Source organism: Odocoileus virginianus, chromosome 9 (assembly GCF_023699985.2).
Source record: "Odocoileus virginianus isolate 20LAN1187 ecotype Illinois chromosome 9, Ovbor_1.2, whole genome shotgun sequence".
NCBI classification, from domain to species: Eukaryota; Metazoa; Chordata; class Mammalia; order Artiodactyla; family Cervidae; genus Odocoileus; species Odocoileus virginianus.
The window spans coordinates 17,664,677-17,684,891 of NC_069682.1; the positions used below are offsets into that span (position 1 = coordinate 17,664,677).

Here is a 20,215-nt window from a genome sequence, read left to right on the forward strand (position 1 = left end):
CGCTTCTTATTTCGTACACCTGCTACTCACAAACACTACAGACATCTTCTGTGACTTCCTAAAGAACCCGCCTGCCAATGCAGGAGACATAAGAGACTTGAGTTCCATCTTTGGATCAGGAAGATCCCCTGGAGAAGGGCATGACAACCCACTCCAGTATTCTTGCCTGGAGAATCTCAGGGACATGGCAGGCTACAGTCCATTGGGTCACAAAAGAGTTGGACATGACTGAAGCATCTTGGTACACACACATATACTCTGTGACTCCAGGGACTTAGTCAGGGCAACTGGGGGTGTGGCTGTGGAGCCACGAGGGCTGGGATCGCTAAGCCGCTTGGTTGACCCCAGGGTGGTGGGTTCTTCCAGAAGAGAAAGCACCCACACTACTGTTCTTGAGTCTTCCTCCTGCCTTTCATAAGTAACTCTGGCTGGTCTTTCTACATTACTCCTGACTTCACTATATGTCAACACATAGTAGGTGTTCAATAAACCCTGAATGTGTGGCTTTATGCTCAGCATCCTTCACATTCTATTTTTGCATCTTCTTAGCATCCCAAGTGTTTTCCCTAAGAAAGAACACCTCTCTCTCCTCCCCTAGCCAACACCATCAAAACATAACCTGTCAGGTATCCCAAACTCCCACACTTTGCCAACTGTGTAATTAATTGCTGTACAGTGGTTCAAAACAAGAGTTTTGGAGTAAAACAGACTTGGGTTCAAGTCCTTGCTCTTACAATATATCCATGGAACCTAGGACAAGCCATGTAACCCCTGATCCCTTATCTAGGAAGCAAGGGTAACAGTAGTGACTAATCCATCAAGTTGTCACTCATACAGCAGGGATTTTGCAAGAGATGTTGCAAGAAAAGAAGGCAGTCAAGCGCATCCTACATGCCCAGTACATGTTGATTATTACAGCCACTGCTTTTCTTGAGTTAATCCATGTAACCAGGGGACATTTGATGTTTACTGAACATCCCATAGGCCAACTGTACCACAAGATTATGGGGATAGCACATAAGTGGTGGACATTTTGTTAAGCCAGCGGGAGAGATTTGAGGGTAAGTGATACTCTGGACAAACACCCCTCAACACCAGCAATGGAGTGTTACCTCCTCCTGTCCTGATTAAGGAAAGCAAAAACCAGAAGCCCTGATCCTGGGCTGGAAGGTAAACTGAGTTTGTCCAGCCCTTCCCTGTGCCAAGACGGCAGGATGGGGAAGAGACAGAACAAATTGAAATCTGATTCTGAGTTGGTGGGGCCCATGTCAGTCACAAAGTTATTTTAAGTAGTGGCAACAGGAGTTGGGTTTGAGGCGGCTTTGTTGTATTCTCTACCCTGGGAAAAGCTGGAGAACATAAAAGAAATAATTAAAAGTCACTCCAGCTAACCTGGTATATTCCCCTGAAAGCTCACGAACAAGGGTCTCATTTGCTGTACAAATGTCTACCGAGCTGAGATGGAGCCCTTCCCGGTGGGGGAACCCTGAGAGAGGCATTAGCTGTGCCCCTCACCAATGTGAAACTTCTGGGTCCTCTGGGAAAGGGCTCAGCAAACAGAGTTGTTTAATGCAGCTTCATTTGCCCAACCAGTGTCAGCATGTTATTGCCTTCGAATGCATTCTGCAGGGCCAGGCTGGCACTTTCTCCATCTGTTTACATTTAGAATGGGACTCGCTGCCAAAGATTCAAGTTCCCTGGATTGTGGAATACAGAAAGCACAAGCCAAAGGCTAGAAATAAAAACAAATTGAAAAACTACTCATAATACAGTAATGTTGGAGGATATAAAATTAACACACAGAAATCCCTTGTATTCCTATACACTAACAATGAGAAAACAGAAAGAGAAATTAAGGAAAAAATACCATTCACCATTGCAACAAAAAGAATAAAATACTTAGAAGTATATCTACCTAAGGAAATGAAAGACCTATATATAGAAAACTATAAAACACTGATGAAAGAAATCAAAGAGGACACAAATAAATGGAGAAATATACCGTGTTCATGGATTGAAAGAATCAATATTGTGAAAATGACTGTACTACCCAAAGCAATCTATAGATTCAGTGCAATCCCTATCAAGCTACCAACAGTATTTTTCACAGAACTAGAACAAATAATTTCACAATTTGTATGGAAATACAAAAAACCTTGAATAGCCAAAGCAATCTTGCGAAAGAAGAATGGAACTGGAGGAATCAACCTGCCTCACTTCAGGCTCTACTACAAAGCTACAGTCATCAAGACAGTATGGTACTGGCACAAAGACAGAAATATAGATCAATGGAAAAAAATAGAAAGCGCAGAGACAAATCCACATACCTATGGACACCCTATCTTTGACAAAGGAGGCAAGGATATACAATGGAAAAAAGACAACCTCTTTAACAAGTGGTGCTGGGAAAACTGGTCAACCACTTGTAAAAGAATGAAACTAGAACATTTTCTAACACCATAGACAAAAATAAACTCAAAATGGATTAAAGATCTAAATGTAAGACCAGAAACTATAAAACTCCTAGAAGAGAACATAGGCAAAACACTCTCTGACATAAGTCACAGCAGGATCCTCTATGACCCACCTCCCAGAATATTGGAAATAAAAGCAAAAATAAACAAATAGTACCTAATTAAACTTAAAAGCTTTTGCACAACAAAGGAAACTATATGCAAGGTGAAAAGACAGCCTTCAGAATGGGAGAAAATAATAGCAAATGAAGAAACAGACAAATAATTAATCTCAAAAATATACAGGCAACTCCTGCAGCTCAATTCCAGAAAAATAAATGACCCAATCAAAAAATGGGCCAAAGAACTAAACAGACATTTCTCCAAAGAAGACATACAGATGGCTAACAAACACATGAAAAGATGCTCAACATCACTCATTATCAGAGAAATGCAAATCAAAACCTCAATGAGGTACCATCTCATGCCAGTCAGAATGGCTGCCATCCAAAAGTCTACAAGCAATAAATGCTGGAGAGGGTGCGGAGAAAAGGGAACCCTCTTACACTGCTGGTGGGAATGCAAACTAGTACAGCCACTATGGAGAACAGTGTAGAGATTCTGTAAAAAACTGGAAATAGAACTGCCATATGACCCAGGAATCCCACTCCTGGGCATACACACTGAGGAAACCAGATCTGAAAGAGACACGTGCACCCCAATGTTCATCGCAACACTGTTTATAATAGCCAGGACATGGAAGCAACCTAGATGCCCATCAGCAGATGAATGGATAGGGAAGCTGTGGTACATATACACAATGGAATATTACTCAGCCATTAAGAAGAATTCATTTGAATCAGTTCTAATGAGATGGATGAAACTGGAGCCCATTATACAGAGTGAAGTAAGCCAGAAAGATAAACACCAATACAGTATACTAACACATATATATGGAATTTAAAAAGATGGTAACGATAACCCTATGTGCAAAACAGAAAAAGAGACACGGATGTACAAAACAGACTTTTGGACTCTGTGGGAGAAGGTGAGGGTGGGATGTTCTGAGAGAATAGCATTGAAACAAGTATACTATCAAGGGTGAAACAGATCACCATCCCAGGTTGGATACATGAGACAAGTGCTCAGGGCTGGTGCACTGGGAAGACCCAGAGGGATAGGATGGGGAGGGAGGCGGGAGGGGGGATCAGGATGGGGAACACATGTAAACCCATGGCTGATTCATGTCAATGTGTGGCAAAAACCACTACAATATTGTAAAGTAATTAGCCTCCAACTAATAAAAATAAATGAAAAAAAATTAAAAACGAATGATGTTGGGGGAAAAAAAAGAAAAACTACTCATAGCTTAGTTGGATTCAGAAGGACCAGGAATTTTCACCTAGAGCATTCATTCCCAGAGAGGAGGGTCTTCGTGGTAGAAAACCTGAGTGGGCTTCACAGGGTCCCTCCCCAAGTTTATCACCTTGACTCTGCTCTTCTCCACTGCCACTGGGCCAGGAACTCCTCCAGGCTGGCCGGGATGTGTTGAATTCTTCTTAGTTATCCCAGCCTGGTGTCTGGGCTTAAGAAACACTGGTAGGTGGAGTGAATAAATGGATTACAGTCAGTTCTTTGTGATAGTTTTCAAACCTGGTTACAAGTTCTTTGATAGTCCTCCATTGAGAACTAACATTGGTGTTCCCTCCCCTTGAATCTGGATGGGATTCTGACTGTTTCCACAGTCCTAGTTAAGCAGAAATGACACTTGTGTGATTTAAAAGCCAAGCAGCTTTTGCCTTTGTTCCTAGAGCCACATGTAAGATGTCCAGCCACCCTGAGGCTGCCGTGTTGGAGAAGCTGATGCAACAACCACCTGAAGACATCTTAGCTGGACCTAGAGAGAGATGCACAACCTGGCCCTAGACATCAGACATGTGAGTGAAGACACCTGCTGATGGTTCCAAGATCATGTAAGTTCCTTCCAGACTTCTGAAGCTTCCCCACAGTAGAGCAGACACAAACCGTTCTACGCCCCATCTGAATCCCTGAACCACAGAAGCCAAAAGCATCATAAAACTGTGCTTGCTTATTTCACACCATGAGGTTTTAGGGTATTTTGTACATGACAGTAGATGAACATAACATGCTTCAAGACACAAGGCAGGAGGTTCATGCTACACCATCCCTTCCCAGTTGGCAGAAATCCCTACAGTCAGGAAGTTGATCTTAAGAAAACTTAAATGGCCTCTTCAAAATGAAGTCCATAACTTCTTTATTTGACCTCCAAAGAGATGGGTAACAGCTGGTTCCCACTCACACTTTATCATAGGACTTTATATCCTTAAAGATATTAAGAAGCTTTTCAGCTTTTTCCTCTTTGGGTCAAATACTCTGAAATCTTTGCAGATCCTTTCATCTTTCTTCATTTTACCTTGTATTTGTCATCCTCTAAAAACAGATGCCAACAGCTTTTTTAAAGAGATGGAGAACACCATCATGAAATGAGAGACTTTGATCAAAATGACAATCCTTTCGGCATTTAAGGCACTTTATAACATATAAACCATTTTCACCTGTAGAATCCCCAGATTCCCATAACTCCCCCTTGACATGAATGAGATGGACATTTATTCCTACTTCTTAAAGTTAAGCTCCTTTCTCAGATTCATACTTGCTGAGATGAGAATAAAAAACAAACCTCCTTAAGTTTCAAGTCTATGAACAAAGCCAGAAAGGAAATGAAAAGAAGACGATCTTCTGCAGTGCTTAAATAGCAGATTATTTTCTCTTTAATTTCGTTGATTATAATTTTGTCTTTTCAGTAAGAAAAAATCAGAACATTAAAAAAATAAGAAATTCTAGGTCTTTATAAAGTGTTTGAACAGTGTTGACCTATTTTGAACTATGTCATTTTAAACATGGGCTTCCCTGGTGGCTGAGTGGTAAGGAATCCATCTGCCAATGCAGGAGACACAGGTTCAATCCCTGGGTTGTGAAGATCCCCTGAAGGAGAGCATGGCAACCCAATCCAGTGTTCTTGTCTGGGAAATCCCATGGACAGAGGAACTTGGCAGGCTACAGTCCATGAGGTTGATGTAGCATGCATGCATGCATTTTAAACATAAATAACTAAAACTGTGGGCACAACAGAAAACTACATAGTGAATGATCTTCTCATTCCTGTCATTGATTTTCATTTTTATAGTTCTAGAAGAATGGTAGAAAATGTGTTATGGTCAGAATTAGAAATAGAAATATATTGCATACCACTGGAGTAGCCTAAAAAAATGTACGTGTATTTGTCCAGTTACCAATTGCCAATGTATTCTATTACATAGATAATGTTAAGTATTAGGCCATGGAGAAGTAGCAGGATTTCATGGGTTCCATGTAACATCTCCGTCAACAAGGCACTTGAGTGAAATTCCCACTGTATCTAGTCCTGTGCTCACAATAGAATGTAGCAAGCAAGTCAGGACATAATGGCCTATGCCCCATGAAGTTGATATGTGTTCACACTTACCCTCAAGGTCAGACCTTTTGGAAGCCTTAATAATGGCAACAGCTAGACAGGCTGTGTATGTCTATGTCCTGAATAGGGCAAAAGGAGGAGGAAGGTGTTGGTGATCAGAAGAGAGGAGGGGGAAGATGGAATAGAAGATGGGTGAAGCCAATTGTTATTGGGCTACATTCTCAGGATCACATCTAAAAAACAGAGCGAAGAGACCCAATGGGACACTGTGCCATGTTGAGATGGCAAAGATCACATCATTCTCCATGGTGCCCCTCAGACAGACCCAAGGAAACCTGATTCAAATCTCTGCTGGAAGGCTGGCAGGGAGTTCAGAAACAGTATGTCTATCAAGTCTTCCAGGCAATGCTGAGGCACACGGAAATGAGTGGTTCACCTATCATCAACAACTCAAAAAAAAAAAAAAAGAAAATCAACAGTAACAAAAAGTAATGTGGGTCTCAGAGAGGTTCTGTTCAAGGGTAACTAAAATAGTCACCCTTGAACCTCTGACTCCAGAAGCAGAGTCTTTTCTTCATCGCCTCAACCTGAGGGCAAATCTCTGCACTTCCCTGAACCTCAGTGTACCTGTGCATAAAGTGAGCTGACCAGTTGGACTACATCGGCCTTGAGAGCTCTTTCATGTCTGATGTTTGACGATGTTTTGAATGAAACAGTTGGCCACATCCAAGTCACCTGGAATCAAGCTGCCATTTTGGATCAGAGAAACTTGTTCAGACTTTGGGCCAAATGGTCTTCTAGTGGTCTCTGAATCCCCCAAGAGAGAGGACTAAGCCTATGGCCCACGTATATCGAGATTTCGTTGAGTTCTAGTTGGTACTGTATCCAACAGATCTTGCAAAGGTGATTGCCACCAGCAACCCAGCTGCAACGGAAAGGATGTGGGTACAAACCCTTCAGACTTGGGTGTGTCACTTTAGACCAGGCCAGAGCCATCAAAGCATCGTGCTCTCCTCCACCCTTTCCGACTGCCCCGAGACTGGCACAGTGCTTAGTAAGAGCGAAAGTAACACTTGACTATCTGGGGGCCAACAGTCTTTTCTAGGCGGTTGAAAAATGTGCCAGACAGAGCTGCCACCAGAGAGAGAAACTTTTCACAGCCCAAAACAGAAACTTCTGCTGCCTGCTATGCCAGCATCCAGGCCTGGCCCTATGTTCCACTGGACCACGTTGCAATAAGTGATAAATGTACATTTACCGGCAAGGTTTGACTACAAATCCTTATTTTAATCTGTCATTCCGAAATACGTAATGGCACTTACATAGGCCAGAAAGCCTTCTTTTGCCTAACCGTGTTTTAGAGATAAATTGGTAGTGAGAGGAGCCTGCACTGTTGGGCGCTGTTTGTCAGCTGATTCCACTTATCAATTTATCAGTGCCATTCTGCAAGAAATAGTCTCCACTTTAGAGATGACACTTCATACATAAGAGGGAGGCTTTCAGTCTTCCTCGGCTGCCAGCCTATTACATAAGAGAATGTGTCACCCAGCCTCAAATAAAGCAGAAAGGCTGTGTATGTAGGTGACACCAAAGCCAACATGTGCTTAGCCAAAAAGTGATTCAATACCTTCAGAATGTGGCTTTGCAGAATGAGATTCTGTAGGAGTCAGGGGTCGAAAGTGGGAGAGTGCGGGAGAGTGAGCTGACAGCTTCCTAGCTCTGGGCAAGCTGTTCTCAGTTACATAAGAGCAGGGAGGAGACACTGAAGGATGAAAACTCTCTTACCCTTAATCGCTGGAATCAGTCGCACTCTTTGACTTGATTATATGTGTCTGTTTCCCATCCCCTTCTGACTTTCCTTGAGCTGCAGAATGGGCTTAATTAGCTGGTTTGGTCATCAGTTATCAACTGTAACTGAGATAAATGGCAGTTAGGGGGCGGTGGGGAAAGGGGTCCCATCTGTGAAGTCTTAGTGATTTTCCAAACCAGACAATTAATCAAGAGCAAAGGAAGCCAGACTTTCCTGGTGGTCCAGAGGCTAAGGTGTCATGCCCCTAACTCAGGGGGCCTGAGTTCAATCCCTGGTCGGGGAATCCTACGTACTGCAACTAAAGCTAAGACCTGGTGCAGCCAACTAAATAAAAGTATTTTCTTTAGGGGAAAAAAAAGAGCAAAGGAAGACCATGGGCAGTTTCCATTCAAAAGACAGCAAAGCAGTCTTTTTGAGAACGCCTCAGCATAATGCAGAAACCCTGAGGTACTTTCTAGGTCTGTCTGGCTCTGGACTGAATGACTTATGCCATGTAATAAGTCTCTCTGGATCTATCTTTTGAAAAGTGAGGCTAATACATGTCTTCGGCAGAAAAGTACTGGTGAGGAATAATAATGAATTATTAAGAAGCCCTTTCCAGTATCAAAGTGGTGATGTAGCAATAATGAGCTTTGACCAGAAGCCATCTGTTTCGTGGGGTAGATGCTTTAATTGCTCCTGTTCGTTATTAAACTGGTGCTGGAGTTGCAGGAGGGCCGAGGAAAGAGCTTAGGTGGTCTTGTGAGGCGGTGGAGCGTGAGCTTTTGCAGACGTGCAACACTGCCCTCTATCGGCAACAGGCGTATTCGCACGCCTCTGAAGCCGACCAGCCCTTCATCCACAGCTGGGCGTCCCCGTACCCCGCAGCGGAGGTCGAAGTAGGGAGGGGCTGGTGTACAATCCTCCGTGACCAGTCCACGCAGCGGAGGGCTCCTGCTTCACAGAGTGTGGTGCGTGTCCATTAGAAAGCTGCTGAGCGGAAGTCTTATTCCCTGGGATTATAAAGAGCCCCATTTCTCAGTATTTGACATCCACGGGACATTTAGCAAATGGAGTGCCAGATGGAGCTCCTGGCTCTATTTTCTGTAAGACACTTGAGAGTCAGAACCCTCTGGATGTTTGCATTTGGTGCGCTTGCTCCCTGGAGGGCTGGCCATGGCTCAGTGGACGCTGGGCATTCTGCAACGGCCTGCCGAATCAGGGGAGGTCTAGGGTGCCTATGACACTGTGGAGAAAAGCGTGGTCGTCATTGACTCCAACATGCAGACACTTGCTTCTTTTACAATGCCTGACTTTCTGCAAGCCACCGCAGGAAGGCAAATGATAACTGATTACCACCTTCACAGACCTCCAAAAGGGCCACCATCAGTGCCCCCATTTCGCAGATCAGAAAACTGAGGCTCAGTTCATGGTACACGTGATCAGAACCACACAAACACAGGAAAGTGATTACATCTCAGTCTTCTCTTGAAGCTCAGCAGTGCTCCCCCCCACTTTCTACATGACCATGTGTTCATACAGAAATTATCTTGGTGATTTGGTGTTAATCATAATTCACAGTCATGTGAATCACAGCCCAGGATTATAGTCCTTTGAAATTGCTTTATTAATCACTGTATTTGTGAAGGCTTAGAGAAAAATCTCAGTGGTGATATTCTGAGAGCCTTTGATAAGCTCAAAGTTGTCCTGTAATTATAGCGAAGAGACTGAGTCCATCAACAATGATTCTCTGAGGAACATCTGAATTTCTTCTTCCCCTGCCATTGCCAGGGTCTGTATTCAGGCTGGCAGATGTCAGGTAGCTTTATTAAACTGGTGTGATACCGCATGGCTGTGGGTCTTTGTCCTTTGCAGCGACTATCTAAAATTCTAGAAGCGTGATTCATCCTGGAGGAGTTTTCACTCATATTGTACAATGACCAGAAAGAGTTTGGGACTCAGAGTGTTGTGAAGCGGGCATGGCCCTGTCCTTCTGGAGTTTGCATGCTGCTATTTTAGATGTTCTCCTGGGCTCCCACCTTAATTCAGGTCAGGGGAGTTACTGGGAAATGAAACTGCATTTCCTCTGTGTCCCCCCTCCCTGCACGGTTGAGATGCCTGAGTTGTTTACCACCTCAACCCAAAGATGCAGTCGTTACCTGTTTTTGCTGGCTCGAGAAAAAGGGCTGCCTCATAAATATTTGGGGAGATGATCTGTATTTCTGGGGCATCTTACCTTTGCCTGGACCGAGACAGTGATACTTCCATCCTTAAGGAAATGCTAAATCAGCCTCAGGCTGCTCTTACAGAAGGATCTGTGACATGTGTTCCAGCTTAAGATAATTTCTCACCACGCCACACAAACTAAACCGCCCTTCTTTTGTTCCAAAACAAAAACCCTTATCCCATATGACTCTTTCAACAAGAGCAACAAAAAAGAACATTTTTACTTTTTCAAGTAAAACTGATAATAAGAAAAAAAAAATCTTCCATTTATATTTGTTAAGCTTCCCTGGGCTCCCCTATATTAAACTAAGTGCATATAGTTTCAACAAATGTTAGCTTCAGAAGGAGTTTTAGAAAGAATCTGTTTCAACCTTCAAGTTAACATGGAAATCCATTCTCTTGATAAATACTTGTATGACCATGTGTCCTGTCTTTAAAAGGTTGTCTATTTCATTTCTGAAAAAGCTCTAATAAAGTTTAATCCACAGGAAAGGGCTTTCTTTCACTGGACTTACCTCTTATATGGGTTCCTTACACATATATTCACAAGAAAAAGGAGAGTAAACTACAAGACTCAAGAATAGGCCATTTCTATGAGATGATAGCACAAGGAACAAAAGTTGATAGATTTGATCAACCTTATTAATTGTGAAAAGAGAAGTCTCACAAGGAGCCTTGGCAAACCCCCAAACGGATCCTTTCTCCTCTTGGTGACGGTCTAGAGACAGTTGTGGAATGTGAGATTTTGGTCTAACTCGAGCACAGAATAACGTGAGCACACACCCAAGTTAAGTAAATCTCTAGTGAATAGGTCCGTGCAGTCTCCAAAAACCAAGCACAAGACTGTAATGAAAGGAAGTGTTGACAGACAAGTTATAACACACAGCCAGCCAATTTCTGAACACAGTGTTTTGGCTGACTAGCCTTGGACATGGGAAGAATTATGTTACTCAATTTACAACTTATTAAAGAAGCAGAGAAGCCGTTGATACAGATGGCTGGTTCTATATCAAAGAAGACCAGGAGAGGTGATATTACAGAGCTTCTATTGAGCCAACTGTCAGGCAGTACTTAACTCACTTTTACCCATACCTAATCATTAGACAAGAATGAATTTTCAAAAGGCAGAAAAAAAACTAAAAGCCTGCAGTATTCTTAGGAAGCCAAGACGTTGCCCTCTTGTTATCTGCAAAAGCTTAGACATGCTGATAGAATCTGTCTCTTTCCTTAGGCAAGGCAGTAATGAATTTTTCACACGGTGCATGTGTCTCGCCCTCAGTTGCCTATGACAGGCAGGATGCAATGCCTCTGCATGGGAAGGGGGCCGAATTGAAAATATATGATGATGTTTTATGCTGGTAGATGAAATCTGCCCCCCAAATATAATATAAAAACTACTACTGATTCACCAGAAGCAGCACACGGTACCTTAAGTACAGTTGATGAACATTTTTAACTGTCAGCCCCAAAAATAGGCCCCAGCAGTGTTAAGCAGGAGAAGAAAAGAGCCATCCCACACCTCAGAAAGAGCCAAAAGACTCATACTGTAGTCATGAGTCATGCCTGACTTTGGTAATCTTGCAGAGGCCTAATTTGCCTTGTCTACAGAAAAGGGAAACCTGGATTTCTCCAAGATTTGTTCAGCCCTTTCGGTCTGTGATTTTATCTTCTTGGATGAATAACTACAGCACCTAGCAGTGGGAAACAAAAGCCATCAAAAAACCTTCATAAGCCTTAGGTCCATGAGAGGGCTTCTGGATAATGTATTTCGGAAGACGAATAGGCTCTTAGTCCCCTCACTGCCGTGTGGGTGTGAATTAATCACCACTGAGTCATCTCTGACCTTAGAGAGACTTAAATTTCTTTCACTTTTATCCCTTTGTAAGTGGTGATAACCTGTCTAACCAACACCTTACCAACCAGATCTGACTCATAAGAATTAATTAATCTTACATTTTCTATTCTATGGAAGTAAATATTCTAAAAAGGTAACGAATGTGTTTTTTTTAATTCTTTTACATTTTTGGGGTGCGGGGGAAATCTTAGTTCCCTATCCAAGGATTGAAAGCAGACCACAGCAGTGAAAACGCACAGCCCTAACCATTGGACCACCAGGGAACTCCCTATTTTTTAAAACAACAACATGTCAACAACCTATGTGGTGTCATACGTAAGTTAAACCATCAAAGAGAATGTTTTGACACTCAAAGTATTTGACACATGAAGTAATTGCCAATTTTCTTTACAACCACAGTTCTTCAGATTTTTTTCTGAATTTCAGACTACTTATCAGAATGAGTCAACAGCTTGGGTCATATTTCCTTTTCTCTGCAAGAGGATTTCACATGGTGAGATGGGATTTCCTTTATTTAAGATGTTTGGAAAATCTGGAATGGTCTCGCTGGTTCATTTCTGGAGTGGGAGAATCCAACCAAGAGCTGAAACTGACATTATGCATAAAGGATGTCTTTGGCATGGCAGTAATTTATACTTCACATGTGACAAGTAAATGCCAAGCAGCTGTTCAGTCTATACAGAAGCAAATTTCATAGAATATAAACTCCTGAGTCAGGAACACCCTGACATACTTCAGACCTGGGTAACAGGCCAGGCTCATCTCCAGAATAGTTATGTATGGGGGCAACTGTTGGGCGATTCTTGAAAAATGCAAACAGTTCCGTGGAACTTTCCAAGACTCTTCAGCTAATATTTGGTTTCTTTCCTCCTGTTTAATTTGACTCATCTATCTGGTGACCCGATTAGGTCAAATTTTCACATTTCAGGATAATAAATTGTGTCTCTCCATTAAAATCATCAGAACAAGATACGAAGCTATGGATGACATTTTTATTTGATGCTAATTCCTCCATAACTATTCTTCACCTTCAAAAACCTAGCCATAGCTTTTTTTATTTTTTAATTTTGAAATTGAACTATAGTTGATTTACAATGTTGTGTTATTTTCAGATGTACAGCAAAGTGATTCAGGTGTTCATATACATATTCTTTTTCACATTCTTTTCCATTTTAGGTTATTACAAGGTATTGAATATAGTTTCCTGTGCTGTACAGTAGATCCTTACTGCTTATCCATTTTATGTATAGTAGTGTGTATCTGTTAATCCCAAACTCCTAATTTATTCCTCCCCTGCCTTCCCTTTTGGTAACTGTAAGAGTGTTTTCTATGTCTGTGAGTCTGTTTCAGTTTGGTAAATAAATTACTCTCATTTTTTTTTTAATTCCACAAATAAGTGATATCATACGATATTTCTCTTTATCTGACTGGCTTCACTTGGTATGATAATCTTTAGGTCCATCCATGTTGCTGTAAATGGTGTTATTCCATTCTTTTTTATTCAACCATAATTTAGAGCAGAAAATAGATGATTCAGGCCTTCCATTTATTTTTAGCACATTCAGTTGGGGGTGAGGGGTGGATTTTTAGTTAATTTCCCATAGGTGCCCAAAACTGTGAAATATTTTTTCCCAGTACTATATTTAAAAGCTAGTGAAAAAAAAAAAAAATCCATTGTTACCCTGAGTTAACTGAGCTATTTCTGGATCCAAAATGCGAATCTGAGAACCAAAGCACGGGGACCCCAGGATGATCTTCCCATCACAGCAGCCTCTCTTCAGCAGAGGAAAAGTGGAGAGTGACAGGGCTCAGAGGCAAGCCAAAACATGGCAGAGAAGCTGGGACTCGCAGGAAAAAAAGTTAAAGAAGCACATTTTCTGATCTTGGTCAGGAAAAGGGAGCTGTGAAGCGTGATGGACTCTAAGTCATCAAGCTTGTGAAGGACGCCAACACACAGGCGATGGGAGGGCATGTCTGGAGAAAGCGAAGGCAAATAACAACACGCGGGGTTGCTGGGGGCGGGGTGGGTGTCCCCCTGAGAAGTGGCTCCTGACAGTGGGGGCTGTTACACCCCAGAGCCAGGGGCCCCGGAGGCTGGGCTTGGAAATTAGATAGCTGTTACCTGCTGGGATCAAAGCTGTGAGACAGCACTGAATCTGCTCAGGAGACCCCTTTCAAGGAAGGGTAAGAATCTCTTGGCTATGGTGGGAGGAACGTTGATCATGAAGAAACAAAAAGGACTCTCAACTGACTCTCTATCCATTTCCTTTTTCTGTCAAAGCAAGAATTTTTTTTTTCTTTTCTGAGAGGATGTGTATCCTGAGGAAATTATTATTTTCTATTTGCTTTTGATAAAAATAGCGCTAACCACTTCTGAGTTTTTAGCAGAAACCTCTGGCAGGGAGGATGGAAGGCTTGGGGGCACCCTCTCAGACTCAGTTATGAGTCTTTCTCCAAGGTGTCTGTCCATTAAGGGAGGCATGAGAGGGCAGGGCCGCTATGTGCCAGCTTGCAGGAGCCCTGAGGATGTCAGCCTGTGTAATTCTTACAAAGAAAAAAAGGAAAGGGGGGAATTTGAGCTCTCACAGAGCAGCTACCTGAGGGACTGGGCCCCCCAGCATTTCTGAGTACTGGGGAAAGCAAGAGGAGCTTTTCCAAGCTACACTTGCTTTCAGTCAGGTGATTCTGAGAAAGTGGCACGTGTTTCTTGTAAGCTTCCGGATAAAAATTGTATAGACTTGTATTGCATCAAAACATGTGGTTTTCACACTTATTGCTGTGGCCATCACAGGATTTTCACACTTATAAGAACATCTTGGGAGGAGGACTAAGAAAGAAATTTGAACCCTTCTGCAGACTTTTCTTCCCACTCAGATGAACCTTTGCCCAGATGAGATCTGTTCCACCCTGGTTGTTCCCGTGCCTGAGGCCACTTGTGCCATAGTTTGTTAAATAAAAATGGAGACTCGCCTGCAAAAAAGCAGTACAGTCTTTCCAATCAGGAAGGACAGGAGTCTGTTGTGTCTCTTTTAAAATACAGAGTCAATAGTTACTTCAAGATCATTTCTACAGCCCTTTCTGAGGGAAGCTGAAGCGAGTGCCCTTGGGGAGTGATTATTATCTATTCTCTCCTAGTTGTTGTTTAGGGTACAATATGTAGTTTTCCCCTGGCAGCTGGGAAATTATGTTGTGGCAGGAAGGACATTATTTTGCCTGTCTTGAAAGGCTTTCCCCAAGGGATCTCAGGCTGAGACTGTGCTGATAAAACGCACATATAGAGAAGAAAGATTTCTTTCTTTCTTTCTTCCTCTCCTTCTTTATAATCTTTTGGTTACACATCTTTGAGAGGGAATAAACTAAATATAGAAATAAAGTAGAAAAGGAACATGAATATCTAATTTGATACGGGCAGGTTCTACCTACATCGTGAGTAGACTAAATTATGGCAATTTCTATATTACTGTTTCAGCTCCAAATGGAAATTGGCCCATTTGTAGATTGGAGCATCTTTCTGCAAATAAACCAGCTGAACTTCTTCAAAAGTGTACATGCACACAGATCTGAAGCCTTTCTACAACCTACTGTGTTATAGCCACAAATGGCTGGCTGACATCCCCAGAGGAATGAGTTATCCTGCCTTCCCAGACTTTAACTCTCAAACGTTGTGTTTCAGAAGTGATATACTGTACTACTGGCAACCACAAGCCATTTCAAGTTCCCATCCCTAAAGTTGCCTATGTTTTGGGTGGTTTGGGGCTACATTTTGCCTGTGTTTTGGGCTAGTTATTCTCTATGCAGGAAGGTAGCACCCAGTTAACTGTGTTTGGAGCCTTCTGTGAACAGACCAGCCTTCAGAAATGAGTGCAATAAAACATATTCTTAGATGCTTTTTGGACAATTAGTTCCTCTGATGTAAAGTGTCCCCCTTTTTTCCTCTGATATCTAGAATTAGTAGAGGAAAGTGCATTGGCATTGTACTCTGGTATAGTTGTGTTTGAATTTCAACCTACCGTGTGTGAGCTGTGTGACTTTAAGCAAATTGCTTACCATCTCTGAGCCTCAGATTCCTCATCTGTAAAATGAGTGTTCTTACCTCTTCCTTACAAAGTTGCTGTGAAGACTGGTTGAGAGGATGTAAGTTCCCTACATATGAACCTTCGAGTCTCGAACTTTCAAAGATGCACACATGCGTTCACCTGTCAATCACGTAGGTTAGTTCCTGTGCCTGGCATGTATTGTCACGTGTGAGCATCCTCTACAAGTGACTGTGCGTTTGCGTACCTTACTGGGCAGTACTGTTTAGAGTACAGGAGTACAGTACCTTCGTTTCAAGCCCAGGATATACCCAGACGTCACTGGATCGTTTTTTCAAGAAGGTGGATAGAATTGAGTAACGAACCAGAACCTGTGCCATCAATGTCAGGCTTGAGTAAAATTCCAGCTTGCCCTCCGTCTCCTGTTGCTGATGACCCTTCAGCTCCACCATCTCCCACCTCCTCTCCCTCCTCCAGTCAGTAACTCTTCTTTTGTGTTCACTCCATGCCAGCCCCTGTATGCCAGCTGTTGTACCGGACTATTGTACTTTTCAAGGTACTGCACTCTAAGTTTAAAAATGTTTTTTTTATTTTTTGTGTCTTTTTTTAATGTATTATTTGTGTGAAAACTATTATAAACCTATTACAATATAGTACTATAAAACCGATTGTATTAGTTGGGTACCTAGGCTAACTTTGTTGAACTTATGAACAAATTGGACTTACAGTCATGCTCTTGGATTGGAACTCATTCATATGTAGGGGACTTACTATAATGAGACACATGGTGCAGAGTAGGCACCTGGTACTATTGGTCCATTGGTAAGACCATGCTCCACCCCCCCAAATTGTAAGAAGATTCCTGAAACAAAATTGGAACAAAAACTCACAGAAATACTAAGGAGGGATAGAGAGTATAGACTGACACAATAGACTGCACTGAAACCCAGTCAATTGTTCCATCTTTTCTTCCTAATTTCTTTCTCTCACTTCCTGGCTGTTCTGCTTGGGTTCCCAGAAACGGAAACTGGTTTAACTTCTGAAACTTGCAACTCTCATCAAAATGATTCAGTTCTTCTGCTCGCTCTTTCCAAAAGAATTCAGAATGGCAATGACCATGTGCTTTCCTAGCCAGTTCCCACATTAATGCCTTTCCCATTCTGTTTATATAAAAAAAAAAATGACCTCTAGCCAGATCCAACTGGAAGGCTGTTGCGAACTTCCTGGGCCAAGGTCGCCTGGGGTCAGGTACATTAATAGCCATTCCCTCCTCTGAACTTTCCTGGGAATTTTAAAAACCTCCTGAATCCATGATAATGAGCTGTAAGGACCCTACTTCCTATTTCCGAAGGAGTATGGAAATTTGCAATTTACCTCTTCCTGCACTTTTCCTTCCAACTGCAACAGTGTATCCTATACTACTCAATAACCTGGGGATTTGTTAAATCCTCCATTTGTACAAAATATTTCCCATTGATTAAATTGCTTGTTAAAACCAAGTCCTTTCTCAGGAAGGGCTTTGCAAGCACACACGCGTGTTAAGTTGCTTCAGTCGTGTTCAACTCTTTGTGACCCTATGGACTGTAGCCTGTCAGGCTTTTCTGTCCATGGGATTCTCCACGCAAGGATAATAGAGTGGGCTGCCATTTTCTCCTCCAGGGGATCTTCCCAACCCAGGGACTGAACCTTCATCTCTTACATCTCCTGTATTGGTAGGCAGGTTCTTGACCATTGGTGCCACCTGGGAAGCCCAGGAAAGGCTTTGCTAAGAAGGTATTGATAGGTCCTCAAGTAATTGGTATATTTACTGAACACATACTTCAAAGTGCCATCTCAATGACTCCTCCTAACAAGTATTGATACTTCTGGATGAGGGACACCGAAGCCTGGACCATCACAGGAGCCCCTAATGGGAGGATGCAGAATGAGCTCAGGCCATCTGATATCAAAACCCAGACTCACTCCATTGTCTTCCCTGTAGGTTCCAGCTCAAACCATTCATTTTGCTGCTGTAACAGAGTCTGTATGGGTGTTTCAGAGAAACTAAACCAAATCATGAAAAATACCGCTTTCTACTGTGTTCTAAGGGTTGAGTAGAAGGTTACTTGACTTCTAAATCACACCTTTATTTACTTAGAACAGATGCCAAACTGAAGAAAATCCTAGAATTCCCAGAAAGCTGGCTTATTTTTTTTCTTTGAGTCAAATCACCATAGTATGTTTCTAAAAGTCAGTAATTCTTCCCCAAAGTTGAATGGGACCCCTAGGAATTTAAAGTCATTATTAGGAGCAAACCCCAGGAGCCATTTCCTTTCACTGTTGGATCACGGTGCACAGAAATCACCTCAATCTGGAACAGATAAGTTTTAGTGTCTTTCTACTTAGAGAAAACCAACACAGGAATTGCATAGAAAATGTTAAGTTTCTATCCAGAGCAGGAAGCGATTTCAAAGCCAGCTCCTAAATTCCTAAGCACTTTATCTTCACAGACTTTCTCTGGTTCTTGCTGGCTGACCAGCTCTGGTCTGTGTGCCCTCCTGGGCCACATAAGCTTTCTAACAGGTACCAGTGTGGTGTTGGTTTTGAAAAGCAAGTTCTATACCAATTCACTTCTTCCTAAGCATTTCTTGCCAGTCCCCAGCTCCCCCACCCCCAGGTTATCACAGTGGTGAGGGTAAAACTTCATGATCCACAGCCCAGACACAGGCTGCTTTTCCAGTCTCTTCTTTACAGTCTTTCTGATCCACCTGCAACTCTGAGAAGGAGGGTATATATCTTCTTCCTTTCCACCTCTCTGAATCCTATCTACCCTCTTAAGTTCATCTCTGATTAAGACAAACCTTCTTCCTACAACAATCACTACTGTTGTTCCAGCAATCATCCAAGTCTGTGCTGTGGTTCAGAATCGAGACAGCTGACAAAGTACGATTCAAGGCAGGGAGTGGAATAACACAAAGAGAACCATCTGCATCCACAGTTGTTGTGTACGCAGCAATGCTGGAAGGACGTGTACCACTTTGAAGAGGCATTGAGCTAATAAAGCCCTCATAAAAAAGCAGGAAAGACTGCATGAGACTCAAAAATTAAGAAAGCAAAAATTCAAGCACAAAATATTCAGGGCTAAGGCCAACATGTGGACCTGGAAAGAAACCTGATCATTGAGAGCGCTGACCCCAGTCATAATGAAAAGGAACTGCCGGTTACAGAGGAAAACACGTCTGAGCACCGCATGTCATCCACCACAGGTTTCTATGTAGTTTAACCCGCACATGATAAACTGCTAAGTGAAAAATCCCTGTTGAATCCCAAAGATGGGAAAACTCATGTGCTAGGAGCCCAGACTCAGACGTGGGTCCAGGGCACTCCATCAGGTGACTCCCACCTTCCCCATCTGCTCCTCTGCAATGAAGACCCAGCAATTAGAGACACAGCTGGTATTACCCAATGAGAAGGAAGCAGACAAGACAGCCCCTGTGTCCCTTTCTCACTTAGACAAACAGCAACATTCAGATGCTGATTAGATGCAAGAATGGGAACCCAGAACTGTGTCAACAGTTCTTCAGTCCCTGGACCCATAAGATGGTCAGAATCAGTCTGAGGACTGCAGAATTTCTGGAGATGGCCCCTTATCTGGATGGTCTTTTGCCTGAAGACACTTTAGAAACTCTGACAGCTATGAGACAGAGGTCTCCATCCTGTATGTTTTTCTTGGTTACTTTCTTTTTTTAAACTATGAAAGTGTTGAAAGCGTCAGTCACTCTGTCATGTCCACCTCTGCGACCCTATGGACTATAGCCCGCCAGTCTCCTCTGTCCATGGAATTCTCCACGCAAGAATATTGGAGTGGGTGGCCATTCCCTTCTCCAGGGGATCTTTCTGACCCTGGGATCAAACCCAGGTCTCCTGCATTGCAGGCAGATTCTTTACCGTCTGAGTCACGAGGGAAAATAATTTTATTTAATTATTTATTTTTGACTGTGCTGGATCTTCATTGCTGTGTGGGCTTTTCTCTAGTTGCAGCGAGTGGGGGCTACTATCTAATTTAGGTGCATGGGCTTCTTGTTTGTGGCAGCTTCTCTTGTTGTGGAGCATGGGGCTCTAGGGCGTGTGAGGTCAGTAGCTGTGGCTGCCCAGCTCTAGGGCACTGGCTCAGTATTCGAGGCACGCAGGCTTAGTTGTCCCACCGCCTGTGGGATCTTTCCAGACCAGGAATCGAACTCGTGTCTCCTGCATTGACAGGCAGATAGTTCATTACTGAGCCACCAGGGAAGTCCCCCCTTTCTCTTTTTATAGCAATTGGCTGGGTGCTGTGGGAAAAGCAAAGATGGAGGGACTATAGTCTGTATCCTAACGGTGCTTACAATCCAACTGGCGAAGCAAAGC

The 20,215-nt window shown here is 42.8% G+C and overlaps 2 long non-coding RNA genes across 6 annotated transcripts in view; one reads left to right on the forward strand and one right to left on the reverse strand.

Moving 5' to 3' along the window:
* The window catches only part of LOC139036569 (uncharacterized), a 130,458-nt gene that overhangs the window by 39,064 nt on the left and 71,179 nt on the right, over positions 1-20,215 (reverse strand). The gene's annotated exons all lie outside the window — the stretch shown is intronic.
* Positions 1-20,215, forward strand: part of LOC110124228 (uncharacterized) — a 122,140-nt gene that overhangs the window by 32,205 nt on the left and 69,720 nt on the right. For all 5 annotated transcript variants that reach the window (XR_011489375.1, XR_011489377.1, XR_011489373.1 and 2 more), the window contains exon 2: positions 4,265-4,426. This is a non-coding gene — a long non-coding RNA (uncharacterized lncRNA). The remainder of the gene's footprint in view (positions 1-4,264; positions 4,427-20,215) is intronic.